This window comes from Astyanax mexicanus, chromosome 8 (assembly GCF_023375975.1).
Source record: "Astyanax mexicanus isolate ESR-SI-001 chromosome 8, AstMex3_surface, whole genome shotgun sequence".
NCBI lineage: Eukaryota > Metazoa > Chordata > Actinopteri > Characiformes > Acestrorhamphidae > Astyanax > Astyanax mexicanus.
Window position 1 is genome coordinate 47,486,350 of NC_064415.1, and position 23,210 is coordinate 47,509,559.

At 44.2% G+C, this 23,210-nt stretch overlaps 1 protein-coding gene across 3 annotated transcripts in view; it reads left to right on the forward strand.

Moving 5' to 3' along the window:
* The window catches only part of si:dkey-154p10.3 (zinc finger protein 335), a 44,786-nt gene that overhangs the window by 4,730 nt on the left and 16,846 nt on the right, over nucleotides 1–23,210 (forward strand). The window lies entirely within an intron of this gene.

The window sequence follows — 23,210 nt, forward strand, 5'->3', positions numbered from 1 at the left end:
GAGCGTGGTGTTTAGGTGGGCTGGCTGTGGCCTTTGCGGTAGCATTAGCCTTAGCCTTTCGACTATGCCGCCGAGACGTTACCCATTCGCCCCGCTGTGAGGGCTCTAAGCATACCTGTCAAGTTTTGGACTTAAAAATAAGGGAAATTTTCCGTCACCTGCTTCGAGTCGCCCACCAACCCAACCGAGGTACAGAATCCCTTATATTTTAAGACAGGTTTACAATAAATCTAAAATAACCACCTGGGAACATTTTACAAACTACAATTAGATTATCAGAATCTGACAGGTCTATCTTTGTTGACACTGAAATGTTGTGGACATTCCTACATATGTAATTCTTATAATACAGCCTAAGTTAAACCCTTTTCTAGACATTTACATGAAATCATCAGCTTTTACAAAAATGACATGGACCAGATATATTGCATAAGTAAATATTAGTCCAAAGGGGCCTAAACAATTAATAATTTAATTAATACTTCTTTCTATTGATCAGTCCAGTCCTGTCAGTCAGTTAATTTCAGCCCTCTTCACATTTTCTCTCTCTCCAGATCAACCATCTCTTCTACCCCTTCTAAGTATTAAATTACACCACAATACTCTTAAACTAGCCCTGAACTAATAAAATAAATACAGTTTCGTTCATTATAGCTTACAGTAGGCCTGCAAACCTAAACTAGAAAAGGTAAAGTTCGTGAACGAACTTTAAGTTGGCTTGGAAAAGAACGCTAATAACGTTAAAAAGTTAAAATGGTTGCTAAGCTTTTTCCGTCTGAAGAGTGTGAAGAGTCATTGATATGCTGTTAACGCTAAATGCTAAAAACGCTGACATCTAAAAACATTTGGTTAAACGCTGAAATCTAAAAACGTTTGGTTAAACGCTGAAATCTAAAAATGTTTGATTAAACGCTGAAATCTAAAAACGTTTGGTTAAACGATGAAATCTAAATACATTTGGTTAAACGCTGAAATCTAAAAACCTTTGATTAAACGCTGACATCTAAAAACATTTCGTTAAACGCTGAAATCTAAAAACGCTTGTTTAAATGCTGAAATCGTAAAACTTTTGGTTAAACTTTTGATTGCTAATGTGTTGCTAGGCGGTTGCTATCATTTCTGAAAAGGTTGCTAAGCTGTTGCTAGGCAATTGCTAATGTTTTCCAGGTGGTTGCTAAGCTGTTACTAACTGGTTGCTAGGCAATTGCTAACATATAACAGGTGGTTGCTAAGGTGTTGCTAGGTGGTTGCTAGGGTGATGCTAGGTTGTTGCTATCATTTCTAAAGTGGTTGCTAAGTGGTTGCTAGACAGTTGCTATCGTTTTCCTAGTGGTTGTTAAGGTGTTGCTAAGTGGTTGCTAGGCAGTTGCTATCATTTCTAAAGTGGTTGCTAAGTGGTTGCTAGGCAGTTGCTATCGTTTTCCTAGTGGTTGTTAAGGTGGTGCTAAGTGGTTGCTAGGCAGTTGCTATCATTTCTAAAGTGGTTGCTAGGCAGTTGCTAACGTTTTCCCAATGGTTGTTAAGGTGTTGCTAAGTGGTTGCTAGGCAGTTGCTTTCGTTTTCCAGGTGGTTGCTAAGTGGTTGCTAGGCAGTTGCTAACGTTTTCCAGGTGGTTGCTAGGCAGTTGCTAAGTGGTTGCTAGGCAGTTGCTAACGTTTTCCAAGTGGTTGCTAGGCAGTTGCTAAGTGGTTGCTAGGCAGTTGCTAACATTTTCCAGGTGGTTGCTAAGTGGTTGCTAGGTAGTTGCTAACATATTCCAGGTGGTTGCTAGGCAGCTGCTAAGTGGTTGCTAGGCAGTTGCTAACGTTTTCCAGGTGGTTGCTAAGTGGTTGCTAGGCAGTTGCTAACGTTTTCCAGGTGGTTGCTAGGCAGTTGCTAAGTGGTTGCTAGGCAGTTGCTAACGTTTTCCAGGTGGTTGCTAAGTGGTTGCTAGGCAGTTGCTAACGTTTTCCAGGTGGTTGCTAGGCAGTTGCTAAGTTGTTGCTAGGCAGTTGCTAACGTTTTCCAGGTGGTTGCTAAGTGGTTGCTAGGCAGTTGCTAACGTTTTCCAGGTGGTTGCTAGGCAGTTGCTAAGTGGTTGCTAGGCAGTTGCTAACGTTTTCCAGGTGGTTGCTCAGTGGTTGCTAGGCAGTTGCTAACGTTTTCCAGGTGGTTGCTAAGTGGTTGCTAGGCAGTTGCTAACGTATTCCAGGTGGTTGCTAGGCAGTTGCTAAGTGGTTGCTAGGCAGTTGCTAACGTTTTCCAAGTGGTTGCTAGGCAGTTGCTAAGTGGTTGCTAGGCAGTTGCTAACGTTTTCCAGGTGGTTGCTAAGTGGTTGCTAGGCAGTTGCTAACGTTTTCCAGGTGGTTGCTAGGCAGTTGCTAAGTGGTTGCTAGGCAGTTGCTAACGTTTTCCAAGTGGTTGCTAGGCAGTTGCTAAGTGGTTGCTAGGCAGTTGCTAACGTTTTCCAGGTGGTTGCTAAGTGGTTGCTAGGCAGTTGCTAACATTTTCCAGGTGGTTGCTAGGCAGTTGCTAAGTTGTTGCTAGGCAGTTGCTAACGTTTTCCAGGTGGTTGCTAAGTGGTTGCTAGGCAGTTGCTAACGTATTCCAGGTGGTTGCTAGGCAGTTGCTAAGTGGTTGCTAGGCAGTTGCTAACGTTTTCCAGGTGGTTGCTCAGTGGTTGCTAGGCAGTTGCTAACGTTTTCCAGGTGGTTGCTAAGGTGTTGCTAAGTGGTTGCTAGGCAGTTGCTAACGTTTTCCAGGTGGTTGCTAAGGTGGTTGCTAAGCAGTTATTAGGTGGTTGCTAAGCCCTGGCTGGGGTGCCGGGGTGTCCAAACTTTTGACTGATAGCTGCTCCATAAGCAGCTCCTCCATACACTCACAGTACTGGAGGAGCAGGGGAGAGAAGGGGTTCCGTGCGCAGAGCTGCTCGTGTGTGAGATGGAACTCTGGGCCCCCCATTCATTTCAATGGGAAAACTTCGTACGACATTTGTACGAAAACCGTACGACGTATCGTCAAAACGTTAAAAATTTCGGAAAGAACGCGGTAAGTTCTATAGACCGTCCGATTTTTGTCTTTGTATGTCAAAAATTGTTACCTACACAGACGTTCAAAGTTGTCCCCTATTCATTTCCTATGGGAAAAAAAAGCGCACGTTTACGAAGTTTTTACGAAAACCGTACGATATATCGCTTCAAAAAGCACAAGCAACCTATTCGGGTATAGGTCCTACGATACTGCAAAATTTCGTGGTTCTACGTCAAAAGCCCTAGGAGGAGTAGTCGATTAAATTTTGAGCGCGGAATAATAATAATAACTAGAAAAGGAAAGTTCGATAACGAACTTTAAGTTGGCTTGGAAAAGTACGTTAAATAGTTAAATAACGTTGAATAGTTAAAATGGTTGCTAAGATATTTCTGTCTAAAGCGTGTGAAGAGTGGTTGCTATGCTGTTGACTTTCGGCTAAATGTTGAAGTCCAAAAAGTTTTGGCTAACATGGTGAAAAGCTTATAATGATCTTATAAAGTAAAGTGTTGCTAAGTGGTTGCTAGGTAGTTGCTAGGCAGTTGCTAATGTAGTCCACATCGTTGCTTAGTGCTTGCTAATTGGTTGCTAGGCAGTTGCGAACATATTCCAGGTGGTTGCTAAGCTGTTGCTAACTTGTTGCTAGGCAATTCCTAACGTATTCCAAATGGTTTTTAAGTGGTTATTAGGCAGTTTCTAATATTTTCCAGGTGGTTGCTAACTGGTTGCTATGGTATCTGGGGTGGTTGCTAAGGTGTTGCTAGGTGGTTGCTAAGGTGTTGCTATGGTATCTGGGGTGGTTGCTAAGGTGTTGCTAGGTGGTTGCTAAGGTGTTGCTATGGGATCCGGGGTGGTTGCTAAGGTGTTGCTATGGTATCCGGGTTGGTTGCTAAGGTGTTGCTAACTTGTTGCTAGGCAATTCCTAACGTATTCCACATGGTTGATAAGTGGTTGCTAGGCACTTGCTAATGTTTTCCAGGTGGTTGCTAAGGTGTTGCTAACTTGTTGCTAGGCAGTTGCTAACGTATTCCACATGGTTGCTAAGTGGTTGCTAGGCAGTTGTGATCATTTCTAAAGTGGTTGCTAAGTGGTTTCTAGGCAGTTGCTAACATTTTCCAGGTGGTTGCTAAGGTGTTGCTAACTGGTTGCTAGGCAGTTGCTAACATATTCCAGATGGTTGCTGAGCGGTTGTCATCATTTCTAAAGTGGTTGCTAGGCAGTTGCTAATGTTTACCAGGTGGTTGCTAAGGTGTTGATAACTGGTTGCTAGGTTGTTGCTATCATTTCTAAAATGGTTGAAGTAGAGAAAAAGAGAGAGTGTTAAATGTAGAAGTACAGAAAAAGGGAGAGCAAGAAATAAAGAAGTAGGGAGAAAATCGCGAGAAAAAGAGAAAGAACACGCGAGAATGTGAGAAAAAAAGTTGAGAGAAATATTGAGCGAGAAAAAGAGAATTAGAGAAAAAGGGACATCGAGAAATAAAGAAGTAGAGAAAGAAAGAGGAAGTAGTAGAGAGATAGATAGAAAGAGAAAGCAAGACATAGAAAAGTAGAGTGAAAGAGAAGTAGAGAGAAGAGCGAGAAATAAAGAAAGAGTAGAGAATAGAGAAATAGAAAAGTAGCGAGAAAGAGAAATTGAGACGTAGAGAGAGAGTGAGAAAGAGAGAAAGAAAGAGTGAGAAATAGAGAAGTAGAGAGTAAAAGAGAGAGTGAGAAATAGAGACGTAGAGAGAGAGTGAGAAAGAGAGTGAGAAATTCAGAAGTAGAGTGAGAAAGAGAGTGAGAAATAGAGAAGTAGAGAGCAAAAGAGAGTGAGAAATAGAGAAGTAGAGAGAGAGTGAGAAAGAGAGAAAGAGAGAGTGAGAAATAAAGAAATGTAAAGAGCAAAAGAGAGAGTGAGAAATAGAGAAGTAGAGAGAGTGAGAAAGAGAGTGTGAGAAATAGAGACGTAGAGAGAGTGAGAAAGAAAGAGTGAGAAATAGAGACATAGAGAGAGAGTGAGAAAGAGAGAGTGAGAAATAGAGAAGTAGAGAGCAAAAGAGAGAGTGAGAAGTAGAGAGCAAAAGAGAGAGCGAGAAGTAGAGAGCAAAAGAGAGAGTGAGAAATAGAGAAGTAGAAAGCAAAAGAGAGTGAGAAATAGAGAAGTAGAGAGCAAAAGAGAGAGTGAGAAGTAGAGAAGTAGAGAGCAAAAGAGAGAGTGAGAAGTAGATAAGTAGAGAGCAAAAGAGAGAGTGAGAAATAGAGACGTAGAGAGAGAGTGAGAAAGAGAGAGTGAGAAATAGAGAAGTAGAGAGCAAAAGAGAGTGAAAAGTAGAGAGAGTGAGAAAGAGAGAGTGAGAGAAGTAGAGAGAGAGTGAGAGAAGTAGAGAGAGAGTGAGAAAGAGAGAGTGGTTGTTAAACAGTTAATAGGTGGTTGCAAAGCGCTGGCTGAGGTGCCCGGGGTGTCCAAACTTTTGACTGATAGCTGCTCCATACAGCAGCTCCTCCATACACTCACAGTACTGGAGGAGCAGGGGAGAGAAGGGGTTCCGTGCGCAGAGCTGCTCGTCTGTGAGATGGAACTCTGGGCCCCCCATTCATTTCTATGGGAAAACTTCGTACGACAATTGTACGAAAACCGTACGTCGTATCGCTTCGCAATCTTTTATTAATTTAAAGATCTTGATAAGATCTATTAGCTCGCCGAATTTGGTCTCCGTATCTCAAAAATTGTGACCGTCGCGGACGTTCAAAATTCTCCCCCATTCATTCCTATGGGGAAAAAATGCGTACGTTTACGAAGTTTTTACGAAAACCGTACGATAAATCGCTCCAAAAAGCACAAGCAACGTAATTCACTATAGGTCCTACGATCCGTGAAAGTTTCGTGATTCTACGATAAAAGCTCTAGGAGGAGTAGCGTACAGAAAAAAAGGCGTAAGAATAATAATAATAACTAGAAAAGGAAAGTTCGATAACGAACTTTAAGTTGGCTTGGAAAAGTACGTTAAATAGTTAAATAACGTTGAATAGTAAAAATGGTTGCTAAGATATTTCTGTCTAAAGCGTGTGAAGAGTGGTTGCTATGCTGTTGACTTTCGGCTAAATGTTGAAGTCCAAAAAGTTTTGGCTAACATGGTGAAAAGCTTATAATTATCTTATAAAGTAAAGTGTTGCTAAGTGGTTGCTAGGTAGTTGCTAGGCAGTTGCTAATGTAGTCCACATCGTTGCTTAGTGCTTGCTAATTGGTTGCTAGGCAGTTGCAAACATATTCCAGGTGGTTGCTAAGCTGTTGCTAACTTGTTGCTAGGCAATTCCTAACGTATTCCAAATGGTTTTTAAGTGGTTATTAGGCAGTTTCTAATATTTTCCAGGTGGTTGCTAACTGGTTGCTATGGTATCTGGGGTGGTTGCTAAGGTGTTGCTAGGTGGTTGCTAAGGTGTTGCTATGGTATCTGGGGTGGTTGCTAAGGTGTTGCTAGGTGGTTGCTAGAGGGTTGCTAGGTGGTTGCTAAGGTGTTGCTATGGGATCCGGGGTGGTTGCTAAGGTGTTGCTATGGTATCCGGGTTGGTTGCTAAGGTGTTGCTAGGTGGTTGCTAAGGTGTTGCTATGGTATCCAGGGTGGTTGCTAAGGTGTTGCTAGGTGGTTGCTAGGGTGTTGCTAGGCGGTTGCTATGGTATCCAGGGTGGTTGCTAAGGTGTTGCTAGGTGGTTGCTAAGGTGTTGCTAGGTGGTGGCTATGGTGTTGCTATGGTATCCGGGGTGGTTGCTAAGGTGTTGCTAGGTGGTTGCTAAGGTGTTGCTATGGTATCCAGGGTGGTTGCTAAGGTGTTGCTAGGTGGTTGCTAGGTGGTTGCTAGGGTGTTGCTAGGTGGTTGCTAAGGTGTTGATTTGGTATCCAGGGTGGTTGCTAAGGTATTGCTAGGTGGTTGCTAAGGTGTTGCTAGGTGGTTGCTAAGGTGTTGCTATGGTATCCGGGGTGGTTGCTAAGGTGTTGCTAGGTGGTTGCAAGGTGGTTGCTAAGGTGTTGCTAGGTGGTTGCTAGGGTGTTGCTAGGTGGTTGCTAAAGTTTTGCTAGGTGGTTGCTAAGGTGTTGCTATGGTATCCAGGGTGGTTGCTAAGGTGTTGCTAGGTGGTTGCTAAGGTGTTGCTATGGTATCCGGGGTGGTTGCTAAGGTGTTGCTAGGTGGTTGCTAAGGTGTTGCTATGCTATCCTGGGTGGTTGCTAACGTGTTGCTAGGTGGTTGCTAGGCAGTTGCTAAGGTGTTGCTATGGTATCCTGGGTGGTTGCTAAGGTGTTTCTAGGTGGTTGCTAAGGTGTTGCTAGGTGGTTGCTAAGGTGTTGCTAGGTGGTTGCTAAGGTGTTGCTATGGTATCCGGGGTGGTTGCTAAGGTGTTGCTAGGTGGTTGCTAAGGTGTTGCTAGGTGGTTGCTAAGGTGTTGCTAGGTGGTTGCTAAGGTGTTGCTATGGTATCCAGGGTGGTTGCTAAGGTGTTGCTAGGTGGTGGCTATGGTGTTGCTATGGTATCCGGGGTGGTTGCTAAGGTGTTGCTAGGTGGTTGCTAAGGTGTTGCTATGGTATCCAGGGTGGTTGCTAAGGTGTTGCTAGGTGGTTGCTAGGTGGTTGCTAGGGTGTTGCTAGGTGGTTGCTAAGGTGTTGATTTGGTATCCAGGGTGGTTGCTAAGGTATTGCTAGGTGGTTGCTAAGGTGTTGCTAGGTGGTTGCTAAGGTGTTGCTAGGTGGTTGCTAAGGTGTTGCTATGGTATCCGGGGTGGTTGCTAAGGTGTTGCTAGGTGGTTGCTAAGGTGTTGCTAGGTGGTTGCTAAGGTGTTGCTAGGTGGTTGCTAAGGTGTTGCTATGGTATCCAGGGTGGTTGCTAAGGTGTTGCTAGGTGGTTGCTAGGGTGTTGCTAGGCGGTTGCTATGGTATCCAGGTTGGTTGCTAAGGTGTTGCTAGGTGGTTGCTAAGGTGTTGCTATGGTATCCGGGGTGGTTGCTAAGGTGTTGCTAGGTGGTTGCTAAGGCGTTGCTATGGTATCCTGGGTGGTTGCTAAGGTGTTGCTAGGTGGTTGCTATGGTGTTGCTATGGTATCCAGGGTGGTTGCTAAGGTGTTGCTAGGTGGTTGCTAAGGTGTTGCTATGTTATCCTGGGTGGTTGCTAAGGTGTTGCTAGGTGGTTGCTAGGCAGTCGCTAAGGTGTTGCTATGGTATCCTGGGTGGTTGCTAAGGAGTTTCTAGGTGGTTGCTAAGGTGTTGCTAGGTGGTTGCTAAGGTGTTGCTAGGTGGTTGCTAAGGTGTTGCAATGGTATCCGGGGTGGTTGCTAAGGTGTTGCTAGGTGGTTGCTAGGCGGTTGCTTAGGTGTTGCTATGGTATCCGGGGTGGTTGCTACAGTGTTTCTAAGTGGTTGCTAAGGTGTTGCTAGGTGGTTGCTAAGGTGTTGCTATGGTATCCAGGGTGGTTGCTAAGGTGTTGCTAGGTGGTTGCTAAGGTGTTGCTATGGTATCCAGGGTGGTTGCTATGGTGTTGCTAGGTGGTTGCTAGGTGGTTGCTAGGGTGTTGCTAGGTGGTTGCTAAGGTGTTGCTATGGTATCCAGGGTGGTTGCAAAGGTGTTGCTAGGTGGTTGCTAGGTGGTTGCTAGGGTGTTACTAGGTGGTTGCTAAGGTGTTGCTAGGTGGTTGCTAAGGTGTTGCTATGGTATCCAGGGTGGTTGCTAAGGTGTTGCTAGGTGGTTGCTAAGGTGTTGCTAGGTGGTTGCTAAGGTGTTGCTATGGTATCCGGGGTGGTTGCTAAGGTGTTGCTAGGTGGTTGCAAGGTGGTTGCTAAGGTGTTGCTAGGTGGTTGCTAGGGTGTTGCTAGGTGGTTGCTAAGGTTTTGCTAGGTGGTTGCTAAGGTGTTGCTATGGTATCCAGGGTGGTTGCTAAGGTGTTGCTAGGTGGTTGCTAAGGTGTTGCTATGGTATCCGGGGTGGTTGCTAAGGTGTTGCTAGGTGGTTGCTAGGCGGTTGCTAGGCAGTTGCTAAGGTGTTGCTATGGTGTCTGTGGTGGTTGCTAAGGTGTTGCTAGGTGGTTGCTAAGATGTTGCTATGGTATCTGGGGTGGTTGCTAAGCTGTTGCTAGGTGTATCTGACTGGTCGCTAGGCAGTTGCTACCATTTCTAAAGTGGTTGCTAAGCAGTTGCTAACGTTTTCCAGGTGGTTGCTAAGGTGTTGAAATAGAGTGAGAAATAGAGCTAATAGAGTGAGAAATAGACGTAGAGAGAGAGTGAGAAAGAGAGTGAGAAATAGAGACGTAGAGAGAGAGTGAGAAATAGAGTGAGAAATAGAGACGTAGAGAGAGAGTGAGAAAGAGAGTGAGAAATAGAGGAGTAGAGAGCAAAAGAGAGTGAGAAATAGAGAAGTAGAGAGCAAAAGAAAGAGTGAGAAATATAGAAATAGAGAGAGAGTGGGAAAGAGAGTGAGAATTAGAGAAGTAGAGAGCGAAAGAGAGAGTGAGAAAGAGAGAGTGGTTGCTAAGCAGTTAATAGGTGGTTGCAAAGCCCTGGCTGGGGTGCCGGGGTGTCCAAACTTTTGACTGATAGCTGCTCCATACAGCAGCTCCTCCATACACTCACAGTACTGGAGGAGCAGGGGAGAGAAGGGGTTCCGTGCGCAGAGCTGCTCGTGTGCGAGATGGAACTCTGGGCCCCCCATTCATTTCTATGGGAAAACTTCGTACGAAAATTGTACGAAAACCGTACGTCGTATCACTTCGCAACCTCCTATTAATTTTAAGATCTCGGTAAGATCTATAAGCTCGCCAAATTTGGTCTTCGTATCTCAAAAATTGTGGCGGTTACGGACGTTTAAAATTTCGCCCCATTCATTCCTATGGGGAAAAAATGCGTACGTTTACGAAGTTTTTACGAAAACCGTACGATAAATCGCTCCAAAAAGCACAAGCACGCTAAGTTGGCATAGGTCCTACGATCCGTGAAAGTTTCGTGATTCTACGTTGAAAGCTCTAGGAGGAGTAGCGTACAGAAAAAAAGGCGTAAGAATAATAATAATAACTAGAAAAGGAAAGTTCGATAACGAACTTTAAGTTGGCTTGGAAAAGTACGTTAAATAGTTAAATAACGTTGAATAGTTAAAACGGTTGCTAAGATATTTCTGTCTAAAGCGTGTGAAGAGTGGTTGCTATGCTGTTGACTTTCGGCTAAATGTTGAAGTCCAAAAAGTTTTGGCTAACATGGTGAAAAGCTTATAATTATCTTATAAAGTAAAGTGTTGCTAAGTGGTTGCTAGGTAGTTGCTAGGCAGTTGCTAATGTAGTCCACATCGTTGCTTAGTGCTTGCTAATTGGTTGCTAGGCAGTTGCAAACATATTCCAGGTGGTTGCTAAGCTGTTGCTAACTTGTTGCTAGGCAATTCCTAACGTATTCCAAATGGTTTTTAAGTGGTTATTAGGCAGTTTCTAATATTTTCCAGGTGGTTGCTAACTGGTTGCTATGGTATCTGGGGTGGTTGCTAAGGTGTTGCTAGGTGGTTGCTAAGGTGTTGCTATGGTATCTGGGGTGGTTGCTAAGGTGTTGCTAGGTGGTTGCTAGAGGGTTGCTAGGTGGTTGCTAAGGTGTTGCTATGGGATCCGGGGTGGTTGCTAAGGTGTTGCTATGGTATCCGGGTTGGTTGCTAAGGTGTTGCTAGGTGGTTGCTAAGGTGTTGCTATGGTATCCAGGGTGGTTGCTAAGGTGTTGCTAGGTGGTTGCTAGGGTGTTGCTAGGCGGTTGCTATGGTATCCAGGGTGGTTGCTAAGGTGTTGCAAGGTGGTTGCTAAGGTGTTGCTAGGTGGTTGCTATGGTGTTGCTATGGTATCCGGGGTGGTTGCTAAGGTGTTGCTAGGTGGTTGCTAAGGTGTTGCTATGGTATCCAGGGTGGTTGCTAAGGTGTTGTTGGTGGTTGCTAGGTGGTTGCTAGGTGGTTGCTAGGGTGTTGCTAGGTGGTTGCTAAGGTGTTGATTTGGTATCCAGGGTGGTTGCTAAGGTATTGCTAGGTGGTTGCTAAGGTGTTGCTAGGTGGTTGCTAAGGTGTTGCTATGGTATCCGGGGTGGTTGCTAAGGTGTTGCTAGGTGGTTGCAAGGTGGTTGCTAAGGTGTTGCTAGGTGGTTGCTAGGGTGTTGCTAGGTGGTTGCTAAGGTTTTGCTAGGTGGTTGCTAAGGTGTTGCTATGGTATCCAGGGTGGTTGCTAAGGTGTTGCTAGGTGGTTGCTAAGGTGTTGCTATGGTATCCGGGGTGGTTGCTAAGGTGTTGCTAGGTGGTTGCTAAGGTGTTGCTATGGTATCCTGGGTGGTTGCTAAGGTGTTGCTAGGTGGTTGCTAGGCAGTTGCTAAGGTGTTGCTATGGTATCCTGGGTGGTTGCTAAGGTGTTTCTAGGTGGTTGCTAAGGTGTTGCTAGGTGGTTGCTAAGGTGTTGCTATGGTATCCGGGGTGGTTGCTAAGGTGTTGCTAGGTGGTTGTTAGGCGGTTGCTTAAGTGTTGCTATGGTATCCGGGGTGGATGCTATGGTGTGGTTGCTAAGGTGTTGCTAGGTGGTTGCTAAGGTGTTGCTATGGTATCCAGGGTGGTTGCTAAGGTGTTGCTAGGTGGTTGCTAAGGTGTTGCTATGGTATCCTGGGTGGTTGCTAAGGTGTTTCTAGGTGTTTGCTAAGGTGTTGCTAGGTGGTTGCTAAGGTGTTGCTATGGTATCCAGGGTGGTTGCTAAGGTGTTGCTAGGTGGTTGCTAGGTGGTTGCTAGGGTGTTGCTAGGTGGTTGCTAAGGTGTTGCTAGGTGGTTGCTAAGGTGTTGCTATGGTATCCAGGGTGGTTGCTAAGGTGTTGCTAGGTGGTTGCTAAGGTGTTGCTAGGTGGTTGCTAAGGTGTTGCTATGGTATCCGGGGTGGTTGCTAAGGTGTTGCTAGGTGGTTGCAAGGTGGTTGCTAAGGTGTTGCTAGGCGGTTGCTAAGGTGTTGCTATGGTGTCTAGGGTGGTTGCTAAGGTGTTGCTAGGTGGTTGCTAAGATGTTGCTATGGTATCTGGGGTGGTTGCTAAGGTGTTGCTAGGTGTATCTAACTGGTCGCTAGGCAGTTGCTACCATTTCTAAAGTGGTTGCTAAGCAGTTGCTAGGCAGTTGCTAACGTTTTCCAGGTGGTTGCTAAGGTGTTGCTATCTGGTTGCTAGGCAGTTGCTAACGTATTACACATGGTTGCTAAGTGGTTGCTAGGCAGTTGCTAATGTTTTCCAGGTGGTTGCTAAGGTGTATCTAACTGGTTCCTAGGCAGTAGTAGATAAAAAGAAAGAGTGTTAAATGTAGAAGTACAGAAAAAGGGAGAGCCTGAAATAGAGAAGTAGAGAGAAAATCAGCGTGAGAAGTAGAGAAAGAACACCCGAGAATGTGAGAAAAAGAGTGACAAGTAGAGAGAAATATTGAGCGAGAGAAAGAGAATTAGGGAAAAAGAGAGATCGAGAAATAAAGAAGTAGAGAAAGAAAAAGGATGTAGTAGAGAGATAGATAGAAAGAGAAAGCAAGACAGAAAAGTAGAGTGAAAGAGAAGTAGAGAGAAGAGCGAGAAATAAAGAGAGAGTAAGAGAGAAATAGAGAAATAGAAAAGTAGAAAGAAAGAGACATAGAAAAGTAGAGAGAGTGAGAAAGAGAGAGTGAGAAATAGAGAAGTAGAGAGAGAGTGAGAAAGAGAGAGTGAGAAATAGAGAAGTAGAGAGAGTGAGAAATAGAGACGTAGAGAGAGAGTGAGAAAGAGAGTGAGAAATAGAGAAGTAGAGAGAGAGTGAGAAATAGAGACGTAGAGAGAGAGTGAAAAAGAGAGTGAGAAATATAGAAGTAGAGAGAGTGAGAAATAAAGAGAAATAGAGACGTAGAGAGAGAGTGAAAAAGAGAGTGAGAAATATAGAAGTAGAGAGAGTGAGAAATATAGAAGTAGAGAGAGAGAGTGAGAAATAGAGACGTAGAGAGAGAGTGAGAAATAGAGACGTAGAGAGAGAGTGAGAAATAGAGACGTAGAGAGAGAGTGAGAAAGAGTGAGAAATAGAGAAGTAGAGAGAGTGAGAAATAGAGACGTAGAAAAGAGTGAGAAAGAGAGAGTGAGAAATAGAGAAGTAGAGAGAGAGTGAGAAATAGAGACGTAGTGAGAGTGAGAAATAGAGAAGTAGAGAGCAAAAGAGAGAGTGAGAAGTAGAGAGCAAAAGAGAGAGTGAGACAGAGAAGTAGAGAGCAAACGAGAGAGTGAGAAGTAGAGAAGTAGAGAGCAAAAGAAAGAGTGAGAAATAGAGAAGTAGAGAGAGAGTGGGAAAGATAGAGTGAGAATTAGAGAAGTAGAGAGAGAGTGAGAAAGAGAGAGTGAGATAGAGAAGTAGAGAGAGAGTGAGAAATAGAGACGTAGAGAGAGTGAGAAAGAGAGAGTGAGATAGAGAAGTAGAGAGAGAGTGAGAAATAGAGTGAGAAATAGAGACGTAGAGAGAGAGTGAGAAAGAGAGTGAGAAATAGAGGAGTAGAGAGCAAAAGAGAGTGAGAAATAGAGAAGTAGAGAGCAAAAGAGAGAGTGAGAAGTAGAGAAGTAGAGAGCAAAAGAAAGAGTGAGAAATATAGAAATAGAGAGAGAGTGGGAAAGAGAGTGAGAATTAGAGAAGTAGAGAGCGAAAGAGAGAGTGAGAAAGAGAGAGTGGTTGCTAAGCAGTTAATAGGTGGTTGCTAAACCCTGGCTGGGGTGCCGGGGTGTCCAAACTTTTGACTGATAGCTGCTCCATACAGCAGCTCCTCCATACACTCACAGTACTGGAGGAGCAGGGGAGAGAAGGGGTTCCGTGCGCAGAGCTGCTCGTGTGCGAGATGGAACTCTGGGCCCCCCATTCATTTCTATGGGAAAACTTCGTACGAAAATTGTACGAAAACCGTACGTCGTATCGCTTCGCAACCTGCTATTAATTTAAAGATCTCGGTAAGATCTATAAGCTCGCCAAATTTGGTCTTCGTATCTCGAAAATTGTGGCAGTTACGGACGTTTAAAATTTCGCCCCATTCATTCCTATGGGGAAAAAATGCGTACGTTTACGAAGTTTTTACGAAAACCGTACGATAAATCGCTCCAAAAAGCACAAGCACGCTAAGTTGGCATAGGTCCTACGATCCGTGAAAGTTTCGTGATTCTACGTTGAAAGCTCTAGGAGGAGTAGCGTACAGAAAAAAAGGCGTAAGAATAATAATAATAATAATAATAATAATAATAACTAGAAAAGGTAAAGTTCGTGAACGAACTTTAAGTTGGCTTGGAAAAGAACGCTAATAACGTTAAAAAGTTAAAATGGTTGCTAAACGCTAAATGCCAAAAACACGGAAATCTAAAAACGTTTGGTTAAACGTTGAAATCTAAAAATGTTTGGTTAAACGCTGAAAACTAAAAATGTTTGGTTAAACCCTGAAACCTAAAAACATTTGGATAAATGCTAAAATCTTGAAAGTGGTTGCTAGGCAGTTGCTAAGTGGTTGCTAGGCAGTTGCTAACGTTTTCCAGGTGGTTGCTAAGTGGTTGCTAGGCAGTTGCTAACGTTTTCCAAGTGGTTGCTAGGCAGTTGCTAAGTTGTTGCTAGGCAGTTGCTAACGTTTTCCAGGTGGTTGCTAAGTGGTTGCTAGGCAGTTGCTAACGTATTCCAGGTGGTTGCTAGGCAGTTGCTAAGTGGTTGCTAGGCAGTTGCTAACGTTTTCCAGGTGGTTGCTAAGTGGTTGCTAGGCAGTTGCTAACGTTTTCCAGGTGGATGCTAAGTGGTTGCTAGGCAGTTGCTAACCTATTCCAGGTAGTTGCTAAGTGGTTGCTAGGCAGTTGCTAACGTTTTCCAAGTGGTTGCTAGGCAGTTGCTAAGTGGTTGCTAGGCAGTTGCTAACGTTTTCCAGGTGGTTGCTAGGCAGTTGCTAAGTGGTTGCTAGGCAGTTGCTAACGTTTTCCAGGTGGTTGCTAGGCAGTTGCTAAGTTGTTGCTAGGCAGTTGCTAACGTTTTCCAGGTGGTTGCTAAGTGGTTGCTAGGCAGTTGCTAACGTCTTACAGGTGGTTGCTAAGCTGTTGCTAAGCGGTTGCTAGTTATTTGCTAATTTATTACACATGGTTGCTAAGTGGTTGCAAGGCGGTTGCTACACAGTTGCTTATGTTTTCCTAGTGGTTGCTAAGGTGTTGCTAAGTGGTTGCTAGGCAGTTGCTATCGTTTCTAATGTGGTTGCTAAGCTGTTGCTAGGCTGTTTCTAACGTTTTCCTGGTGGTTGCTAAGGTGTTGCTAACTGGTTGCTAGGCAGTTGCTATAATTTCTAAAGTGGTTGCTAAGTGGTTGCTAGGCCGTTGCTAACGTTTTCCAGGTGGTTGCTAAGGTGTTGCTAAGTGGTTGATGGCAGTTGCTAACGTTTTCCAGGTGGTTGCTAAGGTGTTGCTAACTGGTTGCTAGGCAGTTGCTATAATTTCTAAAGTGGTTGCTAAGTGGTTGCTAGGCAGTTGCTAACGTTTTCCTAGTGGTTGCTAAGGTGTTGCTAAGTGGTTGCTAGGCAGTTGCTATCGTTTCTAAAGTGGTTGCTAAGCTGTTGCTAGGCTGTTTCTAACGTTTTCCTGGTGGTTGCTAAGGTGTTGCTAACTGGTTGCTAGGCAGTTGCTATAATTTCTAAAGTGGTTGCTAAGTGGTTGCTAGGCAGTTGCTAATGTTTTCCAGGTGGTTGCTAAGGTGTTGCTAAGTGGTTGCTAGGCAGTTGCTAACGTTTTCCAGGTGGTTACTAAGGTGTTGCTAACTGGTTGCTAGGCAGTTGCTATAATTTCTAAAGTGGTTGCTAAGTGGTTGCTAGGCAGTTGCTAACGTTTTCCTAGTGGTTGCTAAGGTGTTGCTAGGCTGTTTCTAACATTTTCCTGGTGGTTGCTAAGGTGTTGCTAACTGGTTGCTAGGCAGTTGGTATCATTTCTAAAGTGGTTGCTAAGTGGTTGCTAGGCAGTTGCTAACGTTTTCCAGGTGGTTGCTAAGGTGTTGCTAAGTGGTTGCTAGGCAGTTGCTAACGTTTTCCAGGTGGTTGCTAAGGTGTTGCTAACTGGTTGCTAGGCAGTTGCTATAATTTCTAAAGTGGTTGCTAAGTGGTTGCTAGGCAGTTGCTAACGTTTTCCTAGTGGTTGCTAAGGTGTTGCTAAGTGGTTGCTAGGCAGTTGCTATCGTTTCTAAAGTGGTTGCTAAGCTGTTGCTAGGCTGTTTCTAATGTTTTCCAGGTGGTTGCTAAGGTGTTGCTAACTGGTTACTAGGCAGTTGCTATAATTTCTAAAGTGGTTGCTAAGTGGTTGCTAGGCAGTTGCTAACGTTTTCCAGGTGGTTGCTAAGGTGTTGCTAAGTGGTTGCTAGGCAGTTGCTAACGTTTTCCAGGTGGTTGCTAAGATGTTGCTAACTGGTTGCTAGGCAGTTGCTATAATTTCTAAAGTGCTTGCTAAGTGGTTGCTAGGCAGTTGCTAACGTTTTCCAGGTGGTTGCTAAGGTGGTTGCTAAGCAGTTAATAGGTGGTTGCTAAACCCTGGCTGGGGTGCCGGGGTGTCCAAACTTTTGACTGATAGCTGCTCCATACAGCAGCTCCTCCATACACTCACAGTACTGGAGGAGCAGGGGAGAGAAGGGGTTCCGTGCGCAGAGCTGCTCGTGTGCGAGATGGAACTCTGGGCCCCCCATTCATTTCTATGGGAAAACTTCGTACGACAATTGTACGAAAACCGTACGTCGTATCACTTCGCAACCTCCTATTAATTTAAAGATCTCAATAAGATCTATAAGCTCGCCGAATTTGGTGTTTGTATCTCAAAAATTGTGGCGGTTACGGACGTTTCAAAATTCGCCCCATTCATTCCTATGGGAAAAAAATGCGTACGTTTACGAAGTTTTTACGAAAACCGTACGATATATCGCTTCAAAAAGCACAAGCAACCTAAGTTGGTATAGGTACTACGATACTGCAAAATTTCATGATTCTACGTTAAAAGCTGTAGGAGGAGTAGCGTTACAGAAATTGTGGCGAGAATAATAATAATAATAAGAAGATTACGAAGAACAATAAGTTGGCTTTTCCAAGCCAACTTAATAAGAAGATTACGAAGAACAAGAAGTTGGCTTTTCCAAGCCAACTTAATAAGAAGATTACGAAGAACAATAAGTTGGCTTTTCCAAGCCAACTTAATAACTAGAAAAGGAAAGTTCGATAACGAACTTTAAGTTGGCTTGGAAAAGTACGTTAAATAGTTAAATAACGTTGAATAGTTAAAACGGTTGCTAAGATATTTCTGTCTAAAGCGTGTGAAGAGTGGTTGCTATGCTGTTGACTTTCGGCTAAATGTTGAAGTCCAAAAAGTTTTGGCTAACATGGTGAAAAGCTTATAATTATCTTATAAAGTAAAGTGTTGCTAAGTGGTTGCTAGGTAGTTGCTAGGCAGTTGCTAATGTAGTCCACATCGTTGCTTAGTGCTTGCTAATTGGTTGCTAGGCAGTTGCAAACATATTCCAGGTGGTTGCTAAGCTGTTGCTAACTTGTTGCTAGGCAATTCCTAACGTATTCCAAATGGTTTTTAAGTGGTTATTAGGCAGTTTCTAATATTTTCCAGGTGGTTGCTAACTGGTTGCTATGGTATCTGGGGTGGTTGCTAAGGTGTTGCTAGGTGGTTGCTAAGGTGTTGCTATGGTATCTGGGGTGGTTGCTAAGGTGTTGCTAGGTGGTTGCTAGAGGGTTGCTAGGTGGTTGCTAAGGTGTTGCTATGGGATCCGGGGTGGTTGCTAAGGTGTTGCTATGGTATCCGGGTTGGTTGCTAAGGTGTTGCTAGGTGGTTGCTAAGGTGTTGCTATGGTATCCAGGGTGGTTGCTAAGGTGTTGCTAGGTGGTTGCTAGGGTGTTGCTAGGCGGTTGCTATGGTATCCAGGGTGGTTGCTAAGGTGTTGCAAGGTGGTTGCTAAGGTGTTGCTAGGTGGTTGCTATGGTGTTGCTATGGTATCCGGGGTGGTTGCTAAGGTGTTGCTAGGTGGTTGCTAAGGTGTTGCTATGGTATCCAGGGTGGTTGCTAAGGTGTTGTTGGTGGTTGCTAGGTGGTTGCTAGGTGGTTGCTAGGGTGTTGCTAGGTGGTTGCTAAGGTGTTGATTTGGTATCCAGGGTGGTTGCTAAGGTATTGCTAGGTGGTTGCTAAGGTGTTGCTAGGTGGTTGCTAAGGTGTTGCTATGGTATCCGGGGTGGTTGCTAAGGTGTTGCTAGGTGGTTGCAAGGTGGTTGCTAAGGTGTTGCTAGGTGGTTGCTAGGGTGTTGCTAGGTGGTTGCTAAGGTTTTGCTAGGTGGTTGCTAAGGTGTTGCTATGGTATCCAGGGTGGTTGCTAAGGTGTTGCTAGGTGGTTGCTAAGGTGTTGCTATGGTATCCGGGGTGGTTGCTAAGGTGTTGCTAGGTGGTTGCTAAGGTGTTGCTATGGTATCCTGGGTGGTTGCTAAGGTGTTGCTAGGTGGTTGCTAGGCAGTTGCTAAGGTGTTGCTATGGTATCCTGGGTGGTTGCTAAGGTGTTTCTAGGTGGTTGCTAAGGTGTTGCTAGGTGGTTGCTAAGGTGTTGCTATGGTATCCGGGGTGGTTGCTAAGGTGTTGCTAGGTGGTTGTTAGGCGGTTGCTTAAGTGTTGCTATGGTATCCGGGGTGGATGCTATGGTGTGGTTGCTAAGGTGTTGCTAGGTGGTTGCTAAGGTGTTGCTATGGTATCCAGGGTGGTTGCTAAGGTGTTGCTAGGTGGTTGCTAAGGTGTTGCTATGGTATCCTGGGTGGTTGCTAAGGTGTTTCTAGGTGTTTGCTAAGGTGTTGCTAGGTGGTTGCTAAGGTGTTGCTATGGTATCCAGGGTGGTTGCTAAGGTGTTGCTAGGTGGTTGCTAGGTGGTTGCTAGGGTGTTGCTAGGTGGTTGCTAAGGTGTTGCTAGGTGGTTGCTAAGGTGTTGCTATGGTATCCAGGGTGGTTGCTAAGGTGTTGCTAGGTGGTTGCTAAGGTGTTGCTAGGTGGTTGCTAAGGTGTTGCTATGGTATCCGGGGTGGTTGCTAAGGTGTTGCTAGGTGGTTGCAAGGTGGTTGCTAAGGTGTTGCTAGGCGGTTGCTAAGGTGTTGCTATGGTGTCTAGGGTGGTTGCTAAGGTGTTGCTAGGTGGTTGCTAAGATGTTGCTATGGTATCTGGGGTGGTTGCTAAGGTGTTGCTAGGTGTATCTAACTGGTCGCTAGGCAGTTGCTACCATTTCTAAAGTGGTTGCTAAGCAGTTGCTAGGCAGTTGCTAACGTTTTCCAGGTGGTTGCTAAGGTGTTGCTATCTGGTTGCTAGGCAGTTGCTAACGTATTACACATGGTTGCTAAGTGGTTGCTAGGCAGTTGCTAATGTTTTCCAGGTGGTTGCTAAGGTGTATCTAACTGGTTCCTAGGCAGTAGTAGATAAAAAGAAAGAGTGTTAAATGTAGAAGTACAGAAAAAGGGAGAGCCTGAAATAGAGAAGTAGAGAGAAAATCAGCGTGAGAAGTAGAGAAAGAACACCCGAGAATGTGAGAAAAAGAGTGACAAGTAGAGAGAAATATTGAGCGAGAGAAAGAGAATTAGGGAAAAAGAGAGATCGAGAAATAAAGAAGTAGAGAAAGAAAAAGGATGTAGTAGAGAGATAGATAGAAAGAGAAAGCAAGACAGAAAAGTAGAGTGAAAGAGAAGTAGAGAGAAGAGCGAGAAATAAAGAGAGAGTAAGAGAGAAATAGAGAAATAGAAAAGTAGAAAGAAAGAGACATAGAAAAGTAGAGAGAGTGAGAAAGAGAGAGTGAGAAATAGAGAAGTAGAGAGAGAGTGAGAAAGAGAGAGTGAGAAATAGAGAAGTAGAGAGAGTGAGAAATAGAGACGTAGAGAGAGAGTGAGAAAGAGAGTGAGAAATAGAGAAGTAGAGAGAGAGTGAGAAATAGAGACGTAGAGAGAGAGTGAAAAAGAGAGTGAGAAATATAGAAGTAGAGAGAGTGAGAAATAAAGAGAAATAGAGACGTAGAGAGAGAGTGAAAAAGAGAGTGAGAAATATAGAAGTAGAGAGAGTGAGAAATATAGAAGTAGAGAGAGAGAGTGAGAAATAGAGACGTAGAGAGAGAGTGAGAAATAGAGACGTAGAGAGAGAGTGAGAAATAGAGACGTAGAGAGAGAGTGAGAAAGAGTGAGAAATAGAGAAGTAGAGAGAGTGAGAAATAGAGACGTAGAAAAGAGTGAGAAAGAGAGAGTGAGAAATAGAGAAGTAGAGAGAGAGTGAGAAATAGAGACGTAGTGAGAGTGAGAAATAGAGAAGTAGAGAGCAAAAGAGAGAGTGAGAAGTAGAGAGCAAAAGAGAGAGTGAGACAGAGAAGTAGAGAGCAAACGAGAGAGTGAGAAGTAGAGAAGTAGAGAGCAAAAGAAAGAGTGAGAAATAGAGAAGTAGAGAGAGAGTGGGAAAGATAGAGTGAGAATTAGAGAAGTAGAGAGAGAGTGAGAAAGAGAGAGTGAGATAGAGAAGTAGAGAGAGAGTGAGAAATAGAGACGTAGAGAGAGTGAGAAAGAGAGAGTGAGATAGAGAAGTAGAGAGAGAGTGAGAAATAGAGTGAGAAATAGAGACGTAGAGAGAGAGTGAGAAAGAGAGTGAGAAATAGAGGAGTAGAGAGCAAAAGAGAGTGAGAAATAGAGAAGTAGAGAGCAAAAGAGAGAGTGAGAAGTAGAGAAGTAGAGAGCAAAAGAAAGAGTGAGAAATATAGAAATAGAGAGAGAGTGGGAAAGAGAGTGAGAATTAGAGAAGTAGAGAGCGAAAGAGAGAGTGAGAAAGAGAGAGTGGTTGCTAAGCAGTTAATAGGTGGTTGCTAAACCCTGGCTGGGGTGCCGGGGTGTCCAAACTTTTGACTGATAGCTGCTCCATACAGCAGCTCCTCCATACACTCACAGTACTGGAGGAGCAGGGGAGAGAAGGGGTTCCGTGCGCAGAGCTGCTCGTGTGCGAGATGGAACTCTGGGCCCCCCATTCATTTCTATGGGAAAACTTCGTACGAAAATTGTACGAAAACCGTACGTCGTATCGCTTCGCAACCTGCTATTAATTTAAAGATCTCGGTAAGATCTATAAGCTCGCCAAATTTGGTCTTCGTATCTCGAAAATTGTGGCAGTTACGGACGTTTAAAATTTCGCCCCATTCATTCCTATGGGGAAAAAATGCGTACGTTTACGAAGTTTTTACGAAAACCGTACGATAAATCGCTCCAAAAAGCACAAGCACGCTAAGTTGGCATAGGTCCTACGATCCGTGAAAGTTTCGTGATTCTACGTTGAAAGCTCTAGGAGGAGTAGCGTACAGAAAAAAAGGCGTAAGAATAATAATAATAACTAGAAAAGGCAAAGTTCGTGAACGAACTTTAAGTTGGCTTGGAAAAGAACGCTAATAATGTTAAAAAGTTAACATGGTTGCTAAGCTTTTTCCGTCTGAAGAGTGTGAAGAGTCATTGATATGCTGTTAACTTTTGGCTAAACGCTAAATGCTAAAAACGCTGAAATCTAAAAACGTTTGGTTAAACGCTGAAATCTAAAAACATTTGGTTAAACGCTGAAATCTAAAAACGTTTGATTAAACGCTGAAATCTAAAAACGTTTGGTTAAACGCTGAAATCTAAAAACATTTGGTTAAACGCTGAAATCTAAAAACGTTTGATTAAACGCTGAAATCTAAAAACGTTTGGTTAAACGCTGAAATCTAAAAACGTTTGATTAAACGCTGAAATCTTAAAACGCTTGTTTAAATGCTGAAATCGTAAAACTTTTGGTTAAACTTTTGATTGCTAATGTGTTGCTAGGCAGTTGCTATCATTTCTGAAAAGGTTGCTAAGCTGTTGCTAGGCAGTTGCTAATGTTTTCCAGGTGGTTGCAAAGCTATTGCTAACTGGTTGCTAGGCAATTGCTAACATATACCAGGTAGTTGCTAAGGTGTTGCTAGGTGGTTGCTAGGGTGTTGCTAGGTTGTTGCTATGGTATCTGGGGTGGTTGCTAAGATGTTGCTACGTGGTTGCTAGGCTGTTGCTATGGTATCCGGGGTGGTTGCTAAGGTGTCGCTAGGTGGTTGCTAGGGTGTCGCTAGGTGGTTGCTAAGGTGTTGCTATGGTATCTGGGGTTGTTGCTAAGGTGTTTCTAAGTGGTTGCTAAGGTGTTGCTATGGTATCCGGGGTGGTTGCTAAGATGTTGCTAGGTGGTTGCTAAGGTGTTTCTATGTTATCTGGGGTGGTTGCTAAGGTGTTTCTAGGTGGTTGCTAGGTGGTTGCTAAGGTGTTGCTATGGTATCCGGGGTGGTTGCTAAGATGTTGCTAGGTGGTTGATAAGGTGTTGCTATGGTATCTGGGGTGGTTGCTAAGGTGTTTCTAGGTGGTTGCTAGGTGGTTGCTAAAGTGTTGCTATGGTATCCGGGGTGGTTGCTAAGATGTTGCTAGGTGGTTGCTAGGTGGTTGCTAAGGTGTTGCTAGGTGGTTGCTAAGGTGTTGCTATGGTATCTGGGGTGGTTGCTTAGGTGTTGCTAGGTGGTTGCTAGGTGGTTGCTAAGGTGTTGCTAGGTGGTTGCTAAGGTGTTGCTATGGTATCTGGGGTGGTTGCTAAGGTGTTGCTAGGTGGTTGCTAAGTGGTTGCTAGGTGGTTGCTAAGGTATTGCTAGGTGGTTGCTAAGGTGTTGCTATGGTAACCGGGGTGGTTGCTAAGGTGTTGCTAGGTGGTTGCTAGGTGGTTGCTAAGGTGTTGCTAGGTGGTTGCTAAGGTGTTGCTATGGTATCTGGGGTGGTTGCTAAGGTGTTGCTAGGTGGTTGCTAGGCAGTTGCTATCGTTTCTAAAGTGGTTGCTAAGTGGTTGCTAGGCAATTGCTAACGTTTTCCTAATGGTTGCTAAGGTGTTGGTAAGTGGTTGCTAGGCTGTTGCTATCATTTCTAAAGTGGTTGCTAGGCAGTTGCTATCGTTTCTAAGGTGGTTGCTAAGTGGTTGCTAGGTAGTTGCTAACATATTCCAGGTGGTTGCTAAGTGGTTGCTAGGTAGTTGCTAACATATTCCAGGTGGTTGCTAGGCAGCTGCTAAGTGGTTGCTAGGCAGTTGCTAACGTTTTCCAGGTGGTTGCTAAGTGGTTGCTAGGCAGTTGCTAACGTTTTCCAGGTGGTTGCTAGGCAGTTGCTAAGTGGTTGCTAGGCAGTTGCTAA